Source organism: Silene latifolia, chromosome 7 (assembly GCF_048544455.1).
Source record: "Silene latifolia isolate original U9 population chromosome 7, ASM4854445v1, whole genome shotgun sequence".
Lineage (NCBI taxonomy): Eukaryota > Viridiplantae > Streptophyta > Magnoliopsida > Caryophyllales > Caryophyllaceae > Silene > Silene latifolia.
The window spans coordinates 83454056-83476270 of record NC_133532.1 but is presented as its reverse complement, the minus strand read 5'-3'; the positions used below and the strand labels follow the sequence as shown (position 1 = coordinate 83476270).

Below are 22215 nucleotides of genomic sequence, written 5' to 3'. Positions count from 1 at the left end.
GTGCCAGGTTTGCACTACGATGAGATTTTTGCACCCGTAGTCATGATGCGTTCCATTCGGATTATCTTAGCGATTGCCGCTTTTCATGACTATGAAATTTGGCAAATGGACGTGAAAACCGCCTTCTTAAACGGCTTTTGGAGGAAGAGTTGTACATGGTACAACCCGAAGGTTTCATCGATCCAGACCATCCTAAGAAAGTGTGCAAACTTAAGCGTTCTATTTATGGACTTAAGCAAGCATCAAGGAGTTGGAATCATCGCTTCGACCAAGTGATAAAAGAAAATGGATTTACTCGATCCGTCGAGGAACCATGTCTATATATCAAGTCGAGTGGGAGCAAGATTGTCTTCCTAATATTGTATGTTGACGACATACTCCGGATTGGGAATGACATACCTCTATTAACCGGTGAAAGTATGGTTGAAAAACCATTTCCGGATGAAAGATCTGGGAGAGGCACAAAGAATTCTAGGCATCCGCATCTATCGAGATAGATCACGACGGATGCTATCTCTCGATCGGGGAGTCTTACATAGACAAAGTCCTAGAGAGATTCAAGTATGACCAACTCCAAGAAGGGGTTCCTTCTTATGGCTCCGAGGGTGCATTTGAGCGAGTCTCGGGCACCGAGAGACACCGGAAGAGAAAGAGCGCATGACACGGATTCCTTATGCCTCGGCTATAGGATCAATCATGTATGCCATGATATGCACACGTCCGGACGTGGCATATGCATTGAGTATGACAAGTCGATTCCAACAACATCCAGGTGAACCACATTGTTTGGTTTGTCAAGAACATTCTTAAGTACCTACGGAGGACTAAAGATTGGGCATTGACTTATGGAGGCTCTCAAACGCTATGCGCAACCGATTCTGCAGATGCTAGCTTCCAAACGGATCGAGATGACTCGAAATCTCAGTCTGGATTCGTTTTTACTCTTAATGGCGCTGCGGTCAGCTGGAAGAGTTCGAAACAAACTGTTCACAGATTCTACGATCGAGTCCGAGTACTATGCCGCGTCGAAGCTACAAAGGAAGCGATATGGATGCGTCAATTCTTACATGGGCTATCTTTAGTGCCTAGTTCGAATGACCCGATCACCATCTATTGCGACAATAGTGGTGCCATCTTCCAAGCTAAGGAGCCAAAGTCTAGCAACAAGTCTAGACATGTACAACGGAAAGCTCATCTAATCAGAGATTACGTGGAGCAAAAGGAAGTAGTGATAGAAAAGATTGCTACAGATGATAACATAGCAGATCCTCTCACTAAAGCATTACGACAAGATAAGCATGAAGGGCACGTAAATTCCATGGGAATTAAACGTGTTCCTAAGTTGTAGTACTCTTTTATGGATTAGATTCATTCGCTTTTGTACTCTATACAACATCATCGTTTTGATATTTTATATATATATTTTGTTTTTCATGTGGAATTGTACGACAATTTTGAACACCACAAAGTGAACTGAACAAACATCATATCTTTTTAGTCCTTAATTGCCCACATGAGCTGATAACTCTGGCAATTATTTTGTGACGTTGGTTGATGGTGGGTTCAACGAGCCATAAGTCAACCGGTTGACTGACCAATCACAGAGGCGATTTATACGGATATTTCGTAGGACACAATTGTGACATCGACGTGGAGTCCTAAATGTTTTATAACATTCGTTGCCCGGTCGTGGATAGGACTTCCATGGTGATCCTAAAAGTCGATTCTTTTGACTATGTTGTCTCTTGAGACTAAGGCAGATTTTGGGTGACTTTGGTTTCTTTCTCACGGTCATCCGTAACGGGGGGCCAAGTAGATTTTTTTCCGGGTCATTTCATGTCGTGCTTAGATCGGAAGGAGTTCGAGTTGAAGGAAATATTCAGCCTCTATCAGGTACTCGATATTTCTCAGGGCCACTCGAGGAGCTGTAACTGAAATGCATGGCCATGCTCGAATACGGATTCGTTTTATCAGTTAAGTTACTCTCTAGTCGGGGAAACCACTCTAGATACAGACCGATTGTAAAATACGACATTTGTGGATCCGGATCTGCAAATTGTTTTACATTGAGTGGGAGAAATTTTTAAATGAATATGAGAATCGGTTATTGCACATACACTTGTACGGACAAGTGGGAGTTTGTTGGAGCTTGTGTCCTCCAGTTAGTGCGGATAACGTCATTGCACATACACTTGTACGGACAAGTGGGAGCTTGTTGGGGTTGGTGTCCTTAACAGTTAGTGCAAGGACTTATAAACCTCTAAAAGGATCAAAGGGCATACTTTTGGTATTATTATCAGTTGATCCACGTTTATCAATAACGGTTGGCTTGCTAGATAAGTTTGACGTTATTGTCATACAGATGGCGGTGATCAACTGGTCCCTAAAAGTCACACCTATAGGATACGTTTGAGAGACGTGACGGTATGAAAATACAGTCATGTAGATGCCAAATTTGACTAACCAGTTAGTCTGAGTTTTTTGACTAATATTTAGTCAAAATGTGATGTTGAGATATTTATATTTAATACGGATTAAATATTATTGGCTAAGGCGAATTAACCAGTTAATTCGTAAAATTAAATATAAGCGTTTTATATTTAATTAAATGTATATTGAATATTAATTATACAATATCGTCTTTGTCGGACATGTATTAATACTTCAACTAACCCGTATTATTAGTTGATGTTTTAATAGCCGATAACCGATGACGATTTATAAAAACCGCGTCATATACATTTAGTCATTTGGGTACGGACTACGAGTTAAAATGAAGAGGAAATGGAAAAGCCCATTTCCTCCCCATGGACTCGGTTTGGCCGAGATTAGGAGATCAAAAGGGAGAGCTTCTCCTCCCTTCTGACCTAATCATCATTAGTGAAAAAATATTAGGGTTTTGGAGATTAATTTTCTCTCTGAAACCGAGATCTCACATCTCGAAAAACCTCACATCCAGTTCTCCCAATATTGCAAGGCAATCGGAGAACACGTTCTAGCACAAGGGCATTTCTCGGACAAATCTTGGGTGCAACAATTAGGAGGGAATCTCGTTTGATTTCTGTTCTTTACGCCGTGCATCAAAGGACCCGAGGTTGATTTCTATCTTTATCATTTCTCTATTGTATTTATGTTTTATGACGATATTCGCATGTTAAATTTACGTTATAGTCCTAAATTTAAAGGGTATTATACGGATATAACCCTACAGGGAGACCAAAGCAATCTTGGAGGGCTGTCATTCATCTCCTTATGGTGGTCACCACGGTCCATCGCGCACTGTGGCTAAGGTACTTCAATCTGGCTTTTACTGGCCTACTTTGTTTGCTGATGCTAAAGTTTTTGTTTCAGCCTGTGATGCTTGCCAACGCTCTGGGAACATTTCAAAGAGACATGAGATGCCAAAAAATGGTATCCAAGAGGTCGAGGTTTTTGATGTCTGGGGCATTGATTTCCAAGGACCCTTCTGTGGACATGGCCTACCTGCATAAGCCCAGCCGATCTGTGGACAATGGCAGCGGTCTTTTTGAAAGCCACGCTCGGCGGCGTAAAGGTGCTTTCGACCGGATCGTTTTAGATCGGTCGGTTTCGTCTCGGTAAGGGTCTCGAAACGATTAGAGATGTTCGGAGTCGCCACCAAGCATTTGTGGGATGCCTGGAACCCGTTCGAATTCCACTTTATACCCCGGTCAAATCGAAGCACAAAGCAGCGTTTGACATAGGTACTAAAGATAAGGAAATCGTCCCTCTTCAGCATCCTATCTCTAGAATGACTCTCGTACGCCCTGGATAAGGTCGTCCACTATCCAAAGTTTCTGAGTAAGAGGTGAAGGTACGTATTGGGAAGCCCTTTAATCAGACACCCAATCCCGCCCGCGTTTAGCGGCCTCTACTGATCGATCTCGGTTGGTTGAATGCAAAAGTTGATGAAACGGTTTAAATGCATGAATGCGCATCCAATGTTTTAAACCTAACATGTGAGAGCTTTCTAAGTCGGTTGATTTAATCCAAGTATCAAGTATAAGATGTCGAGTTGGATTAATGATCGATTTGCATGCAAGACGGAAATTAAACATTCATTTACCGTATTAGGTTTAGGGTGCATAACATGATCCATTTGTCTTAGTAAGGCATTTGGCAAATATGGTTTTGAATAATCGAATAGTCATCTGATCCGTCCTATATCCGGGTTAACGGGAGTCGGGATCGTCCTAGACTAATGCTGGAAGGGAACAGGCCCTGTACCAGACGGCTATAAGAGACTCGACCCAGCCGGCGGTGTAAAGGGCCTCCCTCTGGTTTTGAAAATGAGAAGAAAAAGGCCTGCTTGAGGCGCGGGTTAGCCAACGGCTGTATGCCGTGTTCTGATTGTTTAGAAAACGTTATAAAACGTGTTGAAAATGGGTGTTTGAACCCGGTTTGATTTTGAAAGGGTCGTTTAGACCGTATTTGTTGATTTGAAGAACTAGACTCAACTAATCATCATTGTTTGATAATATTCGATGTCGGGTTCGATTTGACAAGCTTGACATGAATAATTTTGAAAATGATTATGGACTAATTGTTTTAAGTCCATTTTGAATGTAATTAGTCGGTACTCATCATCGTACCCGGGTTAAAATCCGGCATGGTATATAGAACCAAGGATGATTTCGTGTTGGTGACTAATATGTTTGTTTTGAAAATGTAAAGAAATGAAATAAAAGGCTTTAAAATACCTCTTAAATGTCATTAACCAAATATTATCACCAAAACACGAATTTAACCGTCATGGTATGAAGAACCAAGGGTGAAAAATGCTTTATGGTTAAAACATGTGAAATGAAACAAAAGGTTTCGAAAATACTTGAAATGGTAAAAACCGATTACAAATATGAAAATGGATTAAGGGAAATGGCGAGAACAAACACGGTTGATCTCTGGTCTGAGCACCCCATTTAGGCGCGAGCATGTTGGCGACCTAAGGGGCTTCTGCCTCAGACCAAAAATCAGTTTTGGCTCGGTTATTCCATGTTTTGGTTCATGTTATGCATGTTTTAGCATGTTAAAGTCATGAAACAAATGAAAACATAATAAAAGATGATTTTTACACCCTCATACTTACATGTTTGGTTATGGCGAGTGACCGACGTAAGTGTAACAACTTGTTTAATCGGAAAAGACTCGGTTTAAAACCGTTTAGGTAAGTAAAAGAGTGTTTTAAAAGTTTAGTGATGGTGTAGTGGTCAAAGTGGTCGGACAAGTGATTTAATGCACGATGACGGTACCAAACAATGTGTAAGGCTCGTTTTTACGATCGGTAGGTCGTAAACACGCGTCGGATTGTGACTTTAGAAGTCGAGTCGAGAATTTTAAGGGAGAAAAGAGGGGGCGGACACTCGCGTAAGTCCCAAATGGGTGGCATTTGAGGGGTATTTATAAGAGAATGAGTGGTTGTGTGAGTTTTAAGCGATGTGGCGACCTAGGCTGCTCAAAGAGGCGCGAGCCACGTCACGGCATTTCGAGTTGTGTTGTCACTATCACAACAAACGCAATCATGATTTGTTCTATCCTAGGTTTTGTAGTCACATGTTTGGTACTTGACCAACATGAATCCGGGAAAACTTGGTATAGAAGACTTGATATATTTTTGGTTTTTGTGTTTGACTCGGTTTGACTCGTTGTTGGAGTCGGGATTTGAATTTTCGAGTCGGTTTTTGGTCCGGTGTCGGTTTTGACTCTAGTTAGTGTCATTGCGACCCCGTCGTCGTGCATTAAACACTCCAGGTATTTTTGAATTGTTTTGAAATGTTTTGTTTTCGAAATCGTTTTAAGTTTTCCGACGTAAAGTTGTACACAAACTGTCGATCAAACGCTGCGATCCCAAAATATGTTGTAGTCCGATAATAATCGGGTGTTTGTTGGAGTCTCAGCAGATCTCGGGTATCTCTGAGCCCCCACTTTGACTGAGGCTTGGACAGGGCGAAAGTCAAAGTAGAGTCCCCAGGTCAATCGAAGATTACAACCTGAAGACCCAAGCGACGTCGAAGCGGCTCCAAAGGATTCGGGCCAAGGACCTGCCGTCGGGAATGGCGACGCCAAGGCGACTCGAGGGTACGAGTCAAGGACCTGAGGCATCTTCGGATATGTCCTTGCATGGTTGCGGATAAATGCTCGCCAGCTGCGGTGCGTATGTGAGGAGGGCTCGCCAGCCGCGGTGTGTTGTAAGGCTCGCTAGCCGCGGTACGTTGTAAGGCTCGCCAGCCGCGATGCGTTGTAAGGCTCGCCAGCCATGATGCGTTGTAAGGCTCGCCAGCCGAGACAAGGAAATGTACCCGAGGCATCTTCGGGATGTATCCTTGAAAAGGTAAGGAAATGTACCCGAGGCATTTTCGGGATGTATCCTTGAAGAGGTAAGGAAATGTACCCGAGGCATCTTCGGGATGTATCCTTGAAGAGGTTGCGGACAAAGGCTCGCTAGCCACGGTATGGTCGGTTAATGGACCATGGGAGTAGCCGCGTCGAATGGGCTTGTTTTGAGAATAGCGAACTCATGATGTCGCTGGGGAAATAGTGAGTATGGATTCTCACCATCACTGTTTTTGGAATGAGTGGGTTCCGCGAGGAAGCCCCCTGCTGGCATTTGAAGGAATAGTGAATTTGGAATTTTCGCCATTCGGTTTGAATTTGCAGTGGGGGTCTTGATCGCCGTTTGTCTTAATTTTGAAAGGAAATAGCAAATTTTAGTTTGCTATAGCGTTTGAAGTGACGGTTTATGTGCCGCCGTTGACATTTGATGGAAATAGTGAATTTGGAATCTTCACTATTGATTGAAGTGACGGTTTATTTGCCGCCGTTGACATTTGAAAGAAATAGTGAATTTGGAATTTTCACTATTGATTGAAGTGACGGTTTATGTGCCGCCGTTTGACATTTGAATAGTGAATTTGGAATCTTCACTATTATTTTGGGAATTGGCGGTTTTGATTGCCGTTTGCTTGAAAATAGCGAGAAAATAGCGGTTTCCGAATTTTCGCTATTATTTTTGAAATTGGCGGTTTTGATCGCCGTTTGTTTGAAAATAGCGAGTTTTAAATTTTCACTATTTGTTTTTGTTTATTTTCGAGGAAATGACAATATTTAATATTGTCAACGAAAATTTTGACGTCTGTTGTGGGAAATTGGGCCAAAGCCCAAATTTCGCTGAAAAAGAAAAGGGGAGGGCTGGTTTAGGCGCGAGCCACCTGGCGATGCAAGCCGGCTTCCCTATTTTTTGTTAAAAAGACGCGAGGTTGAGTTGCGGATGAATATTCATCTTCAACCTCGAAATTTCGCCCAAAATCGCCATTGACGGACCTTCAAGCTTGCTTTCATCCGTGCCATTGTCAACAAATGTCGTCTCAAGGTAAGTATTTCCTCTTGAATCCTTTCAAATTTGTTGATTGTTAGCTAGATTGAACTAGGGCGGATTTTGCCCTAAAAATCGAATTGGGCGTTTTTTATTGAGCCAATTTCGAGTGAAATTGATGTTTGCATTAGGTTAGAAACCTGTTTAGGAGTATAGTGGTGCTTTTAGTTTGCATTTTGGTCCCCGTTCCAGCTCCCTAGGCTCGAAAAACGTGATTGAGGCGAGAAACCGTCTCATTTCACAATGCCAAGTTTATTTGCTTGGGTAGTGGGTCCCACTAGGTTGCATTGTAGTTGGGAAAACCCGTGTTTGCCATTTAAGGACCTTCATTGGATGTTTGTGGGCAAAATTGAATTTTTGCCTTTTGCGACGGTCTTACGTCTGACAAAATAAGCGTCTGTTTGGGCTTGTATTGAGTCAGTTTGCCTTGAAATGGACCTTATCGGTAATTTAGGTTGTGTTGAGGCGTGATAAAATCACGTTTGCCTTTTTGCGGTCGTTTTTGAATTTTTGACCGGTTCGGGCTCAAATTAGCGTATGAATTGCCTTTTTGAACTGTAGAAAAATCCCCATCGTGTCGGGAATGTATTTTGGGTTATTGGCAGACCTTGTATGGGTCTTGAAATGCCGTTTTTTTTTTTGGGGTTTTGACTCGTCTTTTGCTTGAAAAGAGGGGCGAGTCGTTTTTGTTGTCTTTGGATTTATCCATTTCATGCCGTCGTAATGCCGAAATTTCGGCTGACGTTTTTTTGTGGTCCTTTTATGATCGCAGGGTATTGTCTGGGACCGATGAGGTCCGTTGTCGAGGCTTTGGAGGAGGAAGTCGATCCCGGAGGGGGAGAGTCAACTGTTTTTTGTTACAGGCTTGGTTGTGTTTCTCCCTGGCGGCCTTTGTCTGGCCAACGATCGGGTATCGATCGTTGGTCGTTGTCTGTAGAGGTTCGGATAGGCGGCCAATATGGCTGGTTTGTCCTTTTCGTCGTGGCTCATGGATAGGATGACTGATGATTGGGGGTCAGTACGAGTGTGTTATCCCCTGTTTTTGACCTTGATTGCAGTTGAATTCGGCTGAGTGGGGTTTAACATCGGGGTAGCATGCTAAGCTACGGTCCCTGGTTGTCGTATCGTCCGAAATCTGCAAGACATTGTCTTCTTTTTTGTCATGGAGCAGGAGTGAGGGGTTATCGTCATGGTAACCTCCTCTGCTTTAACTGTTGCTCCTCTGTTTCCTGTTGCTCCCTTTCTTTTCTGATCAGAAGGGTAGGGGGTGCTTAGTTCGGTAGGTGGCGGATAGCCCCCAGTTCGTTGTCGTGTCTGTATGATAGACGTTTGTTTTAGGCCAGTGTCTGTATGATAGACGTTTGTTTTAGGCCAGTGTCTGTATGATAGACGTTTGTTTTAGGCCAGTGTCTGTAGGATAGACGTTTGTTTTAGGCCAGTGTCTGTATGATAGACGTTCGTTGATGTATTTTACGTAAGGCGGTTTGTATATATGTGTGTTTTTGGATTGTGGTTTGTTTTGTGATTTTGGCTTTTTTTGTGTTGTGTTTCGGAGGAGCGTTGTTGGCTGTCGACTCTCCTTTTGCTTTGCACCAGTTCCTGCATCGTTAGTGTAGAAAACAGGCAACAGATAGCATATACGCATAAACGTAAACACGTAGAAGCATTTGATCACGTAAAGCATTTGAAAATCAAAATTAACCAAGATGACTTGAAGTTAAAATTGAAATTTTGAAAATTCCGTGACAAAATCGTCACGTTTGGAATTCAAAAGGAATTGATTTGAAAATTTGAGCAATTAACTCGTGTCGTGAATTAAATTGCATCGAAAATTTTTGAAAATGACTCGAAAAATATAAAAACTCAAACCGTCAGGAGCGAATTTTGGAAATGATTTTTGCGAGTACATTTGGCTTTTGAGGTCAAGACTCGAATTTGTGAGTGCTTGAATTTTGGAGGAAAATTGATGTCGTGTTATCAATTTTCGATATCGATTTTTGTTTTGCGAAAAAGCGAAAAATTTTCGGAATTTCGACTGACATGGAAACGATCCGTCGCGGATCGGGGCGACTAGCCCTTCCCCCCTTAAAAAAAGAAAGAAAAAAACCCGTATGTTTAAAGCTGCGTCATGGAAACCGCGTCGGATTTCGTAAAACGCGAAAACAAAAAAATGTGAGTGTGAAGAAACACAAAATTTCCCGGATCATCCCGAAGAGGCGCGAGGTTCCTGGCGGGAGGTTTGAGGTGTCAGGAGAAAACACATGTTGAAAGAGACAAGTCAACAGCGGGAATCCTGGGGAAGCCTCAAAGAGGCGCGAGCAGCCAGGCGATGGAAGTCGGCTCTCCCCTTTTTTCTGAAAAGTGCGCTGATCATTTTGTATAAATAGGGACATTTGCGCTTCATTGTTTCATCATCTGAAACACAAAAACATCTCTACAAAACCTCTTCTTCTTCCACAAAAATATTTCATGGATGCTTTCGAGAATGCATTGCGACAATGGTGCCGAGATTTGTCACCTCCCGAGAAGTATCAACTCGATTGCATGGGAGTTGGTCAATTGTTAGTGCTTCGTCAAGTCAAGGTGCAACCTTCGTTTCTTGAAGCATGTTCTCGGTTTTGGGATTCGAAACATCATGTTTTCGTTTTCCCGAAAGGCGAGCTTTATCCTCTTGCCGAAGAAGTTGGAGCCATTGGTGGGTGGCCGGGTTGTGCTCCGGTGCTTCCTCCGACTCGTTTGTGCTACAAGGAGAAATTCCGTTCCATGTTGGGCTTATCAACAAGCCAAGTCAACTTCCTCCTCGCTCCACATGGTGTGGATATGTTGGCTCTTATTAACATCTTCTCGAATCGGTTAGATGTTAATGTCTCGGAGGTTGCTAGGAGAAGGGCTCTTGCATTTTGCCTTGTCCATGTGTACCTCTTTGTTGATGTCTTGAAGAAGGAGGGGCCGAGATGCCATGGTAGCATGACCCTTATCCATGTGATTGAGCAAATGGAGCATGGTAGAGATCCATCGTGGTTGGTGCTTGGAGAGATTATCCAAGCTTTGGACAAGGAACGCTCTTGTGGAGAAGCTCCCTCTTTTGGATCGCCAAGGATCCTCCAAGTGTGGCTATTGGAGAGGCTAAGGTATGTAGAGCCTCCGGTTAATCCTTCTTCTTACTCCTTCCGTCACCTTACTATGAGGAAGAAGTTGTACCCGGATAGTTTTGCTTCCACGAGGCCTATTGGGCCGCAAGATTAGCGGAGGAGGGTGGTCCTCATATCCGTTGGGTGGTGCCGTGGTGGCACTTGAGGTCCTTCACGGGGTTGCCCGCTTCAGGTTCTAGTCCTCGTTCTCTGATGGTGGTGGGTTTGAAGGTTGTTTCCTTCATTTATCCCGAAAGGCTCATGAGGCAAATAGGGCGTCAACAAAAGGAGCCCGCTCAAGATACTCTTGTCCAAGAGAATGTTTTCCAGAACTCCGAGCTCGTGGAATTCTTCGAAAGGTGGTGGGCCACTCGGCCGCTTTGGGAGTTTCCAAACCCTGTTGCCACAACATGGGTGACTCCCGCTTATGTCAAATGGTCACGTGCTCCGTCCTTGGAAGAGAGATCCAAATTCCGTAAGGACGAGATTGTCGACTTGAAGTACCGAGAGGTTGGCAAGGCCAACCGTGCCTTCTTTGAAGAGTATGTTGATGGAGCTACTCCCGATGTGATGAGACCACCGAAGAGGAGGAAATCCGGCCCCAAGAGTATGGTGGGCCGTGCATTGGCTCGTCTTGGGTCGAACATGGGGTCTTGTGCTAGACCGGAGGCCGTCGCCGTCTTAGATCCGTTTAGGATCCGTTCCGAGGAGGAAGTCCATGCTAGGCGGGCCAACAAGAAGAACAAGGGGAAGATGTACCCCGAGGGAAAAGGCAAGGGTAGAATGGAAGAGTGAAGACCTCCATTACCCACTTTATTATTATGTTGTATTATTGTTGTGAGTTTTTATTATGTTGTACTAGCTAGTTGTTGTGTGTTTTGTGCTAGTTTTACTATGTGAGGTGTGTTAGTGGACACCTTAGCTTTGACAAGTTGTAGACTCGTCGGGCCTTATTTGTTGTTGAAATTGTAATCCCTCCCATTATTAATTAAATAAGAGGATTGCTCGTGTAGAAAATTGTGAACGCTTGTTTCTTCCATCCATTTTGTGAAGGCAATTCGATTTGAATCGTCCTAAACAATTGCACTTGGAAAAGCGGTATTTTGTGGAAAGGGAGAAAGGCTCATTTTTTGTATTTTGTGGGGAAAGAGAATGGTTTTTTTCCCTTCTTGTGTAAGGAAGGACTGCCTACGTATTCACAGGGAGAGGTGAAATCAAAACATGATCGTAGTTCGAAATGTTTTGTGAATTTGAATTGGGTTTTGTGGTTGTATCCCTCAAGCATAAGAGGGACTGCCTACGTATTCCCCTGAAGAGGTGAAATCAAACCTTGCTCGTAGTTCAGGGGTTTGTTTTTGTAGTGAAAATGGACGTTGCCTTTGACGGATCAAAGGACATTCGAAACGGCCAAGGTGCCGCAGCTTAGACTCGATAAAACATGCAATTTCAAATCAGAACGTATTGAGAAACTTGACTTGAAAAGGGTTGAGGTGGTTGCTAGTTGCAAAACTAGGCTAGGTTGTTGGTTGATAGGGTTCAAGGGTAGTATTTCTTGAGTTGGTCTAGGTTGGTCGGGTTTGTAAAGTCCTCCCCATCTAGGTCACTCAGTCTCACTGCGCCCCCCGAAAGTATTTTCTTGAGCAGGTATGGCCCGACCCAGTTGGGTTATAATTTTCCCCTCGGATCGACGGGTAATGGTGCTCGGACTGACTTGAGGACCAAGTCGCCCTCCCGGATGTTTCGGGGTTTGACCTTCTTGTTGAATGCCCGTTGTATACGTCGTTGGTATAGCTGGACGTTGTGCAAGGCGTTGAGTCGCCGTTCATCTAGAAGAGTGAGCTGTTCGCACCTTCGACGGGTCCATTCCGCCTCAGGGACCTGACTCTCCAGCAGGATGCGTAGAGATGGGACCTCTAACTCTACCGGTTGAACCGCCTCCATACCGTATGCTAGGTAAAAGGGTGTGGCGCCTGTCGGTGTTCGAATGGAGGTTCGGTATCCCCAGAGTGCGAATGGGAGTTTGCTCGGCCAATCGCGGTAGTTGTCTTGCATTTTCTTGATAATTGTGACAAGAGTTTTGTTCGCTGCCTCCACCGCTCCGTTAGTTTGGGGACGGTAGGGGGATGATCGATGTCGTTTGATCTTGTATTTGTCCAGCAAAGCTTGAGTTTCCGCCCGGAAGTGAGAGCCTTGATCGCTGATGATTTCATGGGGTACCCCATATCGGCAGATGATGTTGTTTTGAATGAACTTGGCCACTTGTTTGGCGGTCAAGACTGCATATGACTGTGCTTCCACCCATTTGGTGAAGTAGTCGATGGCAACGAGGACGAAACAATGCCCCTTGGTGCCTATCGGGTTGACTTTCCCGATGATATCGATGCCCCAGGTTGAGAAAGGCCAGGGTGATGTCATGGTGTATAAAAGGAATGGTGGTATCTGTTGTATGTTGGCGAAGATTTGGCAATTGTGGCAATGTTTGACGTAGTTACGGCAATCGGCTTCCATGGTTGTCTAGTAGTAACCCAGCCGCATGATTTTCCGTGTAAGCATCATTGCACACATGTGAGGGCCACATTCTCCGTCGTGAACCTCTCCCATGACTTTCTTGGCTTTGTGATGGTCAATGCAAAGGAGGAGAATTCCTTGGGGTGTTCTTTTGTAGAGTTGATTTTGGTTTATCACGAATTGTGATGCAAGTAAACGGATGGCTCTTTGTCCTCTTTGATCAGAGTTGGGAGCGAATTCATTTTTGGTTTTGTAATTGAGGATGGCTTGGTACCAAGGCTCATCATGGTTTTCCTCGTCGTCGATAATGGCACAAATATGAGCTGGCTCGCTCCGTCTCTCAACACATAGGGGCATCGATGTCATGTCGTCAGGTATGTTGACGAGCGCGGCAAGTATTGCCAGGGCATCAGCAAATTGATTTTCCTCTCGCGGCAAGTGGAAGTAGTCGATTTGGTCGAAGAATTCGTCCTCTTGATTGATCTTCGCTCGGTAGGGAGCTAGGCTGTCAGATCGGATTTTCCATGATTCGGATACCTGATTGATGATGAGTGAGGAATCGCCATGGACCCTCAGTCTCTTGATGCCAAGTGTGATGGCTGCTTGTAGGCCGATGAGACATGCTTCATATTCAGCAGCATTGTTGGTGACGGCGAAGCCTAGCTTTGACCGAGATCGGAACGTGTTCTCCCTCGGTGATATTAGAAGGATTCCTACCCCGAAGCCTCTCAGATTAGATGCACCATCAAAGTATAGGTCCCATGCGTCGGAGTCGGCACAAAGGATGTCTTCGTCAGGAAGTGACCATGTGTCGGTCGTTGGATCCTCGTGGACGGGATTTTCTGCTAGGAAATCAGCGACTGCTCTTCCCTTGATAACCTTGAGAGGTTCAAACTTGAGATCGAATTCAGACAGCATGAGTGTCCATCTAGACAGCCTTCCGTTTAGTACGGGTTTTTCGAAGATGTATTTTATCGGGTCCATCTTGGAGTAGATGTGGACTGAGTAGCTGAGCATGTAATGCCGCAGCTTCTTTGTTGACCATACTAGGGCAAGGCATGTCTTTTCCAGCTGGGTATACCTTGTCTCGTACTCAATGAACTTTTTGCTGATGTAGTAGATAGCTCGCTCCTCGTTGCCAACTGTTTGTGCTAGCATTGTTCCCATGGTGTGTCGATGTGATAAAAGTGCGAGGGATAGAGGAATCCCGGTTGAGGTGGCATGAGGACAGGAGGTTTGGATAGGATTTCCTTTATCCTGTCGAATGCCTTCTGACAGTCGTCATCCCAATCGGTGTGATCGGAGGCGTGAAGCTTCTTGAATATCGGTTCACAAATCATAGTGAGCTTGGCGATGTACCTGGTGATGTCTTGGACCGACCGAGAAATCCCGAATCTCCTTCTCGTTCTTAGGCCGAGGCATTTGTTGAAGGGCTTTGATTTTGGTTGGATCAATCTCAATGCCTCTTTTTTGACGACGGGTCCCAAGAGTTTTCCGGAGGTGACCCCGAATGCACACTTCGGAGGATTTAGTCTCATGTTATATTTCCGCAGACGAGCGAAGAATTTCCGGAGGGCACTGATGTGGCCGTCCCGTTCTTTTGATTTGACGACCATGTCATCGACATATACCTCTACCTCCTTGTGCATCATATCATGTAGGAGAGTGGTAGCGGTTCTTTGATAGGTCGCACCGGCGTTGATGAGGCCGAAAGGCATGACCGTGTAGCAATATGTACCCCACTGTGTAGTGAACGCAGTTTTGTGCATGTCTTCCTCGGCCATTTTAATCTGGTTGTATCCGGCATACCCGTCCATGAATGATAGGAGAGCATGTTCGGCAGTGTTGTCTACCAGAATGTCAACGTGTGGCAAAGGGAAGTCATCCTTTGGACTTACCTTGTTCAGATCCCTGAAGTCGACGCAAACCCGAATTCGTCCGTCTTTCTGCATGCGGCACAATGTTGGCCACCCAGTCGAAGTATTCGAGATACTTTGATGAACCCAGACCTTGAATGTTTGTCCACCGCTTCTTTGATTTTTAGGGCCCGTTCGGGACGCATCCGCGTAGCTTGTTTCGAGTTTAGCCCGGGTTTGATGAGTATCCGGTGCTCTGCAATTTCTCTGTCAATCCCAGGCATATCTCTGTAAGACCAGGCGAACACGTCCTTGTATTCGTGGAGGAGGTCAATGAATTGTTGTCTTTCCGAGGGGTCCAGGGTTGTCCCTATCCTAAGTTCTTGAGGTGTATTGTCGGTTCCTACTTTAATAGGCTCGGTTTCCTCAATGATGGGGGTTCTGGTTTCCCGTTTGTCAAGTTCTTTGGCTAAGTGAGGTGGGTAGTCACTCAAGTCAAATTCCTCATAATCATTCAGAATTGCATTGCAGTTAAATTGAGACGAGTCATAAGCAAACTTAGCGTTCATTAAGTTGACACGAGCGAAAAGCTCGGAAAGGACAGAGACATCTCGTGGTCATCGGAGGCGACACGACGAAGAAGTGGCCCACGGAACAGGCTCCAGGTTGTCACCTTTCATTGGAGTGGGGGTGACCTTAGTAGACTCAGCCTCTGAATCAACCACGACTTTGTGATAAAACAGTGGGAAAGGGACCTTGACTGGGACATCCGGAGTGTTAGGAGCTATAACAGACTCTGACTCCGACGCAGACTCAGACTCAGATCCTTCTTCACTTTCCTCCTTGAACATAGGGCCTTCTCCAGTTGTGATCTTGAGAGTGCGGCCCTAGCGATCGGTCCACTTGATGGTTTTCCTCCAGCCACCGGGTGGCTTTCTCCGGTCGATATCGGAGATCAAGGCGATTGGATCAAAGCGATTGTCTTTTAGGGCGATGTTGATGATGTCCTCATAGTCGAGGCGTTTGATGTTATCTTCCCCAAGAGTAGTGTGACGACTTATGCGCCGAGGCATGGTGACGGTTTGGACTCGGTTGATGCGGCTTCGATGTTGTCGGGGATAAAGTAGCGATCTGGAAGACTTCCACTCCCGGGTATCTAGCCTTCGCCACAGAGTCATAGATAGGCCCCGGAAAGCCGTGGTAGAGTTCAGACTCTCCCTCGGGGACCAAGTATCCGTTGAGAGTCAGGTGGTAGGGACGGAGGATGACTCCGTGCTTCTTGCGTTTCCGGATTAGGAGGTTCATCTCCTGGATATCTTTGTCAGTAGGTTCGTATCCCAGTCCAAAGGGAATGTTGGGGACCTTAGCCTGTTTCAAGGGAGGCAATGGGTCCTTTAGCAGATTGAGCGGCAAACCCGGGAAATAACCCTGGCGCATCATGGTACGGTTGATCGTGAGGCTGGCGAACGGGTCACATTCAGAGGTTGTCAGTTCATCGGTTATGGTGTTCACGGCTTGGAAACCCCACATTTCACTGTCGTCCTCCTCAATGGCTTGGGAGGCTACCCCTCTTCTCATGACTGCTTTGATTGGGGAAGCGGGGATCGTGATCGTTTTCCCGTTGAAAGGGACCCTGATCTTTTGGTGAAGCGTTGATGTGACCGCCTTGACGGCGTGAATCCAGGGACGTCCCAGGAGCATGTTGAAGGATGCGTCGATGTCGACCACTTGGAAACTGGTTTGTCTTTCTAGTGGCCCGGTTGCGACGGCTAGAGTGATAAGCCCAGCGACCTTGCGACGAGTGCCGTCGTAGGCGCGTACTCCTTGATTCGTTGGGATTAGATCAGTTTCCTTAATACCCAGCCTGTGGGCAGTTTTGAGAGGAATGACATTCACGGCGAATCCGTCATCCACGAGGACCATTGGTATGTTCTTTTGGAGGCATTGTACGGTGATGTACAGGGCCAGGTTATGATTGGCTCCGAACAGGGGGATATCCTCGTCGGAGAAGACGACCGGGTTGCTCGGATCGGGCGTCTCTTGTCATGTGTGCCACTATTTCTTCTGGGGAAGAGGTGGAGGGCACGGTTAATTTTCCCAAGGCCTGCAGCAAGGCCTGTCGATGCTCAAAAGACGTTGCGATCAGTTGCCAAATTGAGATCTCGGCCTTTGCTTTTTCGGAGCTGTTTGGGATTGAGTTCTCGGGAACCTTTGGTTGAGTGTCCACCGGGACGATTTGGTCATTCGTTGTTGGAACGCCATTTGGGTTGCTCGGATTCTGATAAGGACGTCCGGACCGGGAGAGATGTCCGATTTCCTTCGTCCGCTTCTCCTTTCCTGGGACGACATAGACATCCTCAACATCATCCCACAATATGCCGTTAATTTCAGGGTCTCGAGGATACCTCGGAGGGGTATTCCTCGGTGGGTAGTTCTTATGGGGAATATTTTTGTGAGGGCGATTTTTGTGAGGGTAGTTATTTTGAGGGTAATTCTCATGAAGGTGGTTATTTTGAAGGTGATTTTCATGGGGCCTATGCCAGAATGGTCGCGGGAGCAATCCATCCCGGGGTGGGTAGTTTTGAATGCTTGGGGAATTCTCCCGCGGACGTGGTGCCGGGGGATTGAAGATGAGTCGACGGTAGGCGTCGTCGAGTCGGGTGATTCTCTCGAAAGGTGGCAATGGCCTCCTCAACTTTTGAAACATAGTGAGCATAGTGGCAACACTGAATACGAACACTCCATCTGAAGGGTCCTTTTCCAGAACATTCACCTCATCGTCAATTGGCAAGATTAGATGAGAGCAGTCTAGGGTCGGCTCATCGTCAGAGATGGCATGAATTCCAAGAGGATTCGTCTTGTTGTTTGGCTTAGTTGGTGGGGGTATAGGCAAATCTCCCTTCTCAATCATGTCTTGAATGAGGTGCTTGAGTTTGAAGCAATTTTCGGTATCATGCCCTTTCCCTCGATGATACTGACAGTAGGCGTTGGGGTTCCAAAATCGGGATTTCTTGGCGTCGGCCGAGTCCGGGGTGAGCCCGATCGGTTGTAGCTTCCCTTGGTCCATAAGCCTTTTAAAGGCACTCGCATAAGTTGACCCTATGTTGGTGAACACTCTCTGGGGGCGTTCAACTTTCTTGGCAGATGGTTCGACGAGGTTGACCTCATCAATCTTGTTTGTCTGACCGTAAGGGTGAGATCCGGTTGAGGTGGATCCTTGATAACCCCTGCCTGTGGCCTTTGCTAAGACACCCTTTCGGAGGTCGTCCTCAATACGTGTCCCCAGAATCTGCAGATCTTGAAAAGTTTTGATATTTTGATACCTCAGCAGGTTGGCATAAACCGGGCGGAGGTTGTTGACAAATGTTTCCACCAGAGTTGATTCACTCGGCTTACTAACCAACTGAGTACTCACTCTCCTCCAACGGGTTAGGAACTCAGTGAACCCCTCTTTGTCGTTTTGGGTTAACACCTCGAGAGTACGGGTGTTGGCCTGGATCTCGACATTTTCGGCATACTGTTTGGCAAACTCAACTGTGATTTCATCCCAGGTGGTAAGGTTTTTCGGGTCGAAGGAGTAGTACCATTGGCGAGGAATTGGCTCCAAAGAGGATGGGAAGATCCTGGTGAAAAGTTCCTGTTTGACCCCCTTAATGGCCATGTAGTCTTTGAAAGCACGGATGTGGTTGAGTGGGTCCTCCACTCCCTTGAACTTGGGCACATCAGTCAGGGTGAAGTTGTCGGAATGCGGTCCCCACGAGTTCGAACCTTCGGTTATTTTCAAGGTGGATGTTGTTACCCGGGGCTAGGAGTTGTTCTTCCAAGAGTTTGACCTCTTCTCGGTCTCGTCGAGGTGAGGTATTATGTTCCCCAACTTCCTTGTTTTCCGGGCGTCGTACGGGTCTCGACGCGATCCAGGGTGACCTTAAGAGCGGTAAGTAGGGGGCTGGCTAGCGATCGGTTGTGACATCTCTGTTGTTATCATTGTTGTTGTTGGACGAAGCTGAAGACGGGGCCATGGTTCTGAGGCAGAAAAACGGCTCACATTACAACCCAATCCGACACGGTTCCAAGACTGAACGCAGACAACACAGAGGACGAGACCAAGATCGACTCAACAAGACGGGGTGACCGTGTGTGGTCCCTCGGTGCTGACTCGATTTATAACGTGACGGTATTTGACCGAACCTTTGACACGAGTCCAACATGACGGCGTGACGCCATTCGACGGGTCTCGTGGCGAGACGACTCATAAGTAAAGACCCATAAGTACGTTTGCTTTGACTCGATAGACACGAGGCGGAATTGGAATGGTGGACTGAAGTTTTCGAAAATAGAAATTATCAAAAGAATTAATTTGTCGCTTTAATGGGCGGCTTCCGGAGATAGAGATCTCCACAAGTCGATCAGTTGAAAAGGGTTGTCTTAAGTTTATTTGCAAAAGACGGTTTGAGTTTGAGTCGGCTCGGAAAACGGTATGTTGCTTCCCAAGACGGTTTTGAAATTCAAAATTGTATGTTTTGAAAATCGAGTTTGAAATGTTTGAAGGAGTCTCGGGGACGGTGCATGGTCCTCGGGATCCCGAAAGTGTCTCGAGAAAAAAAGGCGTGTGCTTTTTCTCGGGTTTTGAAAGAGCCATTGTCGGCGCGAAAGGGGTTAAAATCCGTGTCTAGACGCGGCGATTATAACGGCGTAAAAAGGTGATTTGAAATGGTTATACAAAACCGGGTTTGAAAATCGTCATTACGACGGCCTAGAAAGGCGTGTTGAAATGGTTATAAAAACCGGGTTTGAAAATCGTCATTACGACGGCCTAGAAAGGCGTGCATCGGTCGGCGAAAGACCGAGGTTTGAAATGGCCATTATAACGGCGCAAAAAGGTGTTTTGAAAGTTTGTAAAATGACACGGAAGGACTTATGATCAAGTAGCACATAAGCACTCACAGTTTCATTATATTATGCATCATGCTGACACGGGTTTTGGCTTAAAAGGGTGGGTTACACACCAAGCAATCAAACCCCGATTTGCGAGAGGGATACCAATCCAAACAAAATGTGTAAGGAGGGTGCCCTAGCCTCGTGCTCGAAAGTGATGAAAGCTCTTTTGAAACGAGAAAATGTGTAACGTCAATGGTATGCTTGACTCAATGGGGATTCGAAACGCGGGGATGAGATAACTCACGCCGACGAGACGAGCCAATTGGTCGATAAGGGTTAGGTTGTGGGCCCAGACAAGGAACCCGACCGTGACCGTAATATCAATTAATGCATTCCAACCAAGACCTCGTTCGAGTCTGACCATCTAGGGATCACAAAGACGTAAGTGTCCTAGTTTTCCCCAGCAGAGTCGCCAATCTGTGGACATGGCCCACCTGCGTATGCCCAGTCGATCTGTGGACAATGGCAGCGGTCTTTTTGAAAGCCACGCTCGGCGGCGTAAAGGTGCTTTCGACCGGATCGTTTTAGATCGGTCGGTTTCGTCTCGGTAAGGGTCTCGAAACGATTAGAGATGTTCGTAGTCGCCACCAAGCATTTGTGGGATGCCTGGAACCCGTTCGAATTCCCCTTTATACCTCGGTCAAATCGAAGCACAAAGCAGCGTTTGACATAGGTACTAAAAATAAGGAAATCGTCCCTCTTCAGCATCCTATCTCTAGAATGACTCTCGTACGCCCTGGATAAGGTCGTCCACTATCCAAAGTTTCTGAGTAAGAGGTGAAGGTACGTATTGGGAAGCCCTTTAATCAGACACCCAATCCCGCCCGCGTTTAGCGGCCTCCACTGATCGATCTCGGTTGGTTGAATGCAAAAGTTGATGAAACGGTTTAAATGCATGAATGCGCATCCAATGTTTTAAACCTAACATGTGAGAGCTTTCTAAGTCGGTTGATTTAATCCAAGTATCAAGTGTAAGATGTCGAGTTGGATTAATGATCGATTTGCATGCAAGACGGAAATTAAACATCCATTTACCGTATTAGGTTTAGGGTGCATAACATGATCCATTTGTCTTAGTAAGGCATTTGGCAAATATGGTTTTGAATAATCGAATAGTCATCTGATCCGTCCTATATCCGGGTTAACCGGAGTCGGGATCGTCCTAGACAAATGCTGGAAGGGAACAGCCCGTACCGGACGGCTATAAGAGCGCGAGCCAGCCGGCGGTATAAGGGGCCTCCCTCACGGTTTTGAAAATGAGAAGAAAAAGGCCCGCTTGAGGCGCGGGTTAGCCAACATTTGTATGCCGTGTGTTCGATTGTTTAGAAAACGTTATAAAACGTGTTGAAAATGGGTGTTTGAACCCGGTTTGATTTTGAAAGGGTCGTTTAGACCGTATTTGTTGATTTGAAGAACTAGACTCAAATAATCATCATTGTTTGATAATATTCGATGTCGGGTTCGATTTGACAAGCTTGACATGAATAGTTTTGAAAATGATTATGGACTAATTGTTTTAAGTCCATTTTGAATGTAATTAGTCGGTACTCATCATTGTACCCGGGTTAAAATCCGGCATGGTATATAGAACCAAGGATGATTTCGTGTTGGTGACTAATATGTTTGTTTTGAAAATATAAAGAAATGAAATAAAAGGCTTTAAAATACCTCTTAAATGTCATTAACCAAATATCATCACCGAAACACGGATTTAACCGTCATGGTATGAAGAACCAAGGGTGAAAAATGCTTTATGGTTAAAACATGTGAAATGAAACAAAATGTTTCGAAAATACTTGAAATGGTAAAAACCGATTACAAATATGAAAATGGATTAAGGGAAATGGCGAGAACAAACACGGTTGATCTCTGGTCTGAGCACCCCATTTAGGCGCGAGCCTGTTGGCGACCTAAGGGGCTTCTGCCTCAGACCAAAAATCAGTTTTGGCTCGGTTATTCCATGTTTTGGTTCATGTTATGCATGTTTTAGCATGTTAAAGTCATGAAACAAATGAAAACATAATAAAAGAGGATTTTTACACCCTCATACTTACATGTTTGGTTATGGCGAGTGACCGACGTAAGTGTAACAACTTGTTTGATCGGAAAAGACTCGGTTTAAAACCGTTTTGGTAAGTAAAAGAGTGTTTTAAAAGTTTAGTGATGGTGTAGTGGTCAAAGTGGTCGGACAAGTGATTTAATGCACGATGACGGTACAAAACAATGTGTAAGTCTCGTGTTTACGATCGGTAGGTCGTAAACACGCGTCGGATTGTGACTTTAGAAGTCGAGTCGAGAATTTTAAGGGAGAAAAGAGGGGGCGGACACTCGCGTAAGTCCCAAATGGGTGGCATTTGAGGGGTATTTATAGGAGAATGAGTGGTTGTGTGAATTT

General features: G+C 45.5%; 1 pseudogene; it reads left to right on the top strand.

Annotated features, from left to right (window-relative positions):
* LOC141590303 (uncharacterized) overlaps window positions 1-22215 on the top strand; it is a 472729-nt pseudogene that overhangs the window by 354838 nt on the left and 95676 nt on the right.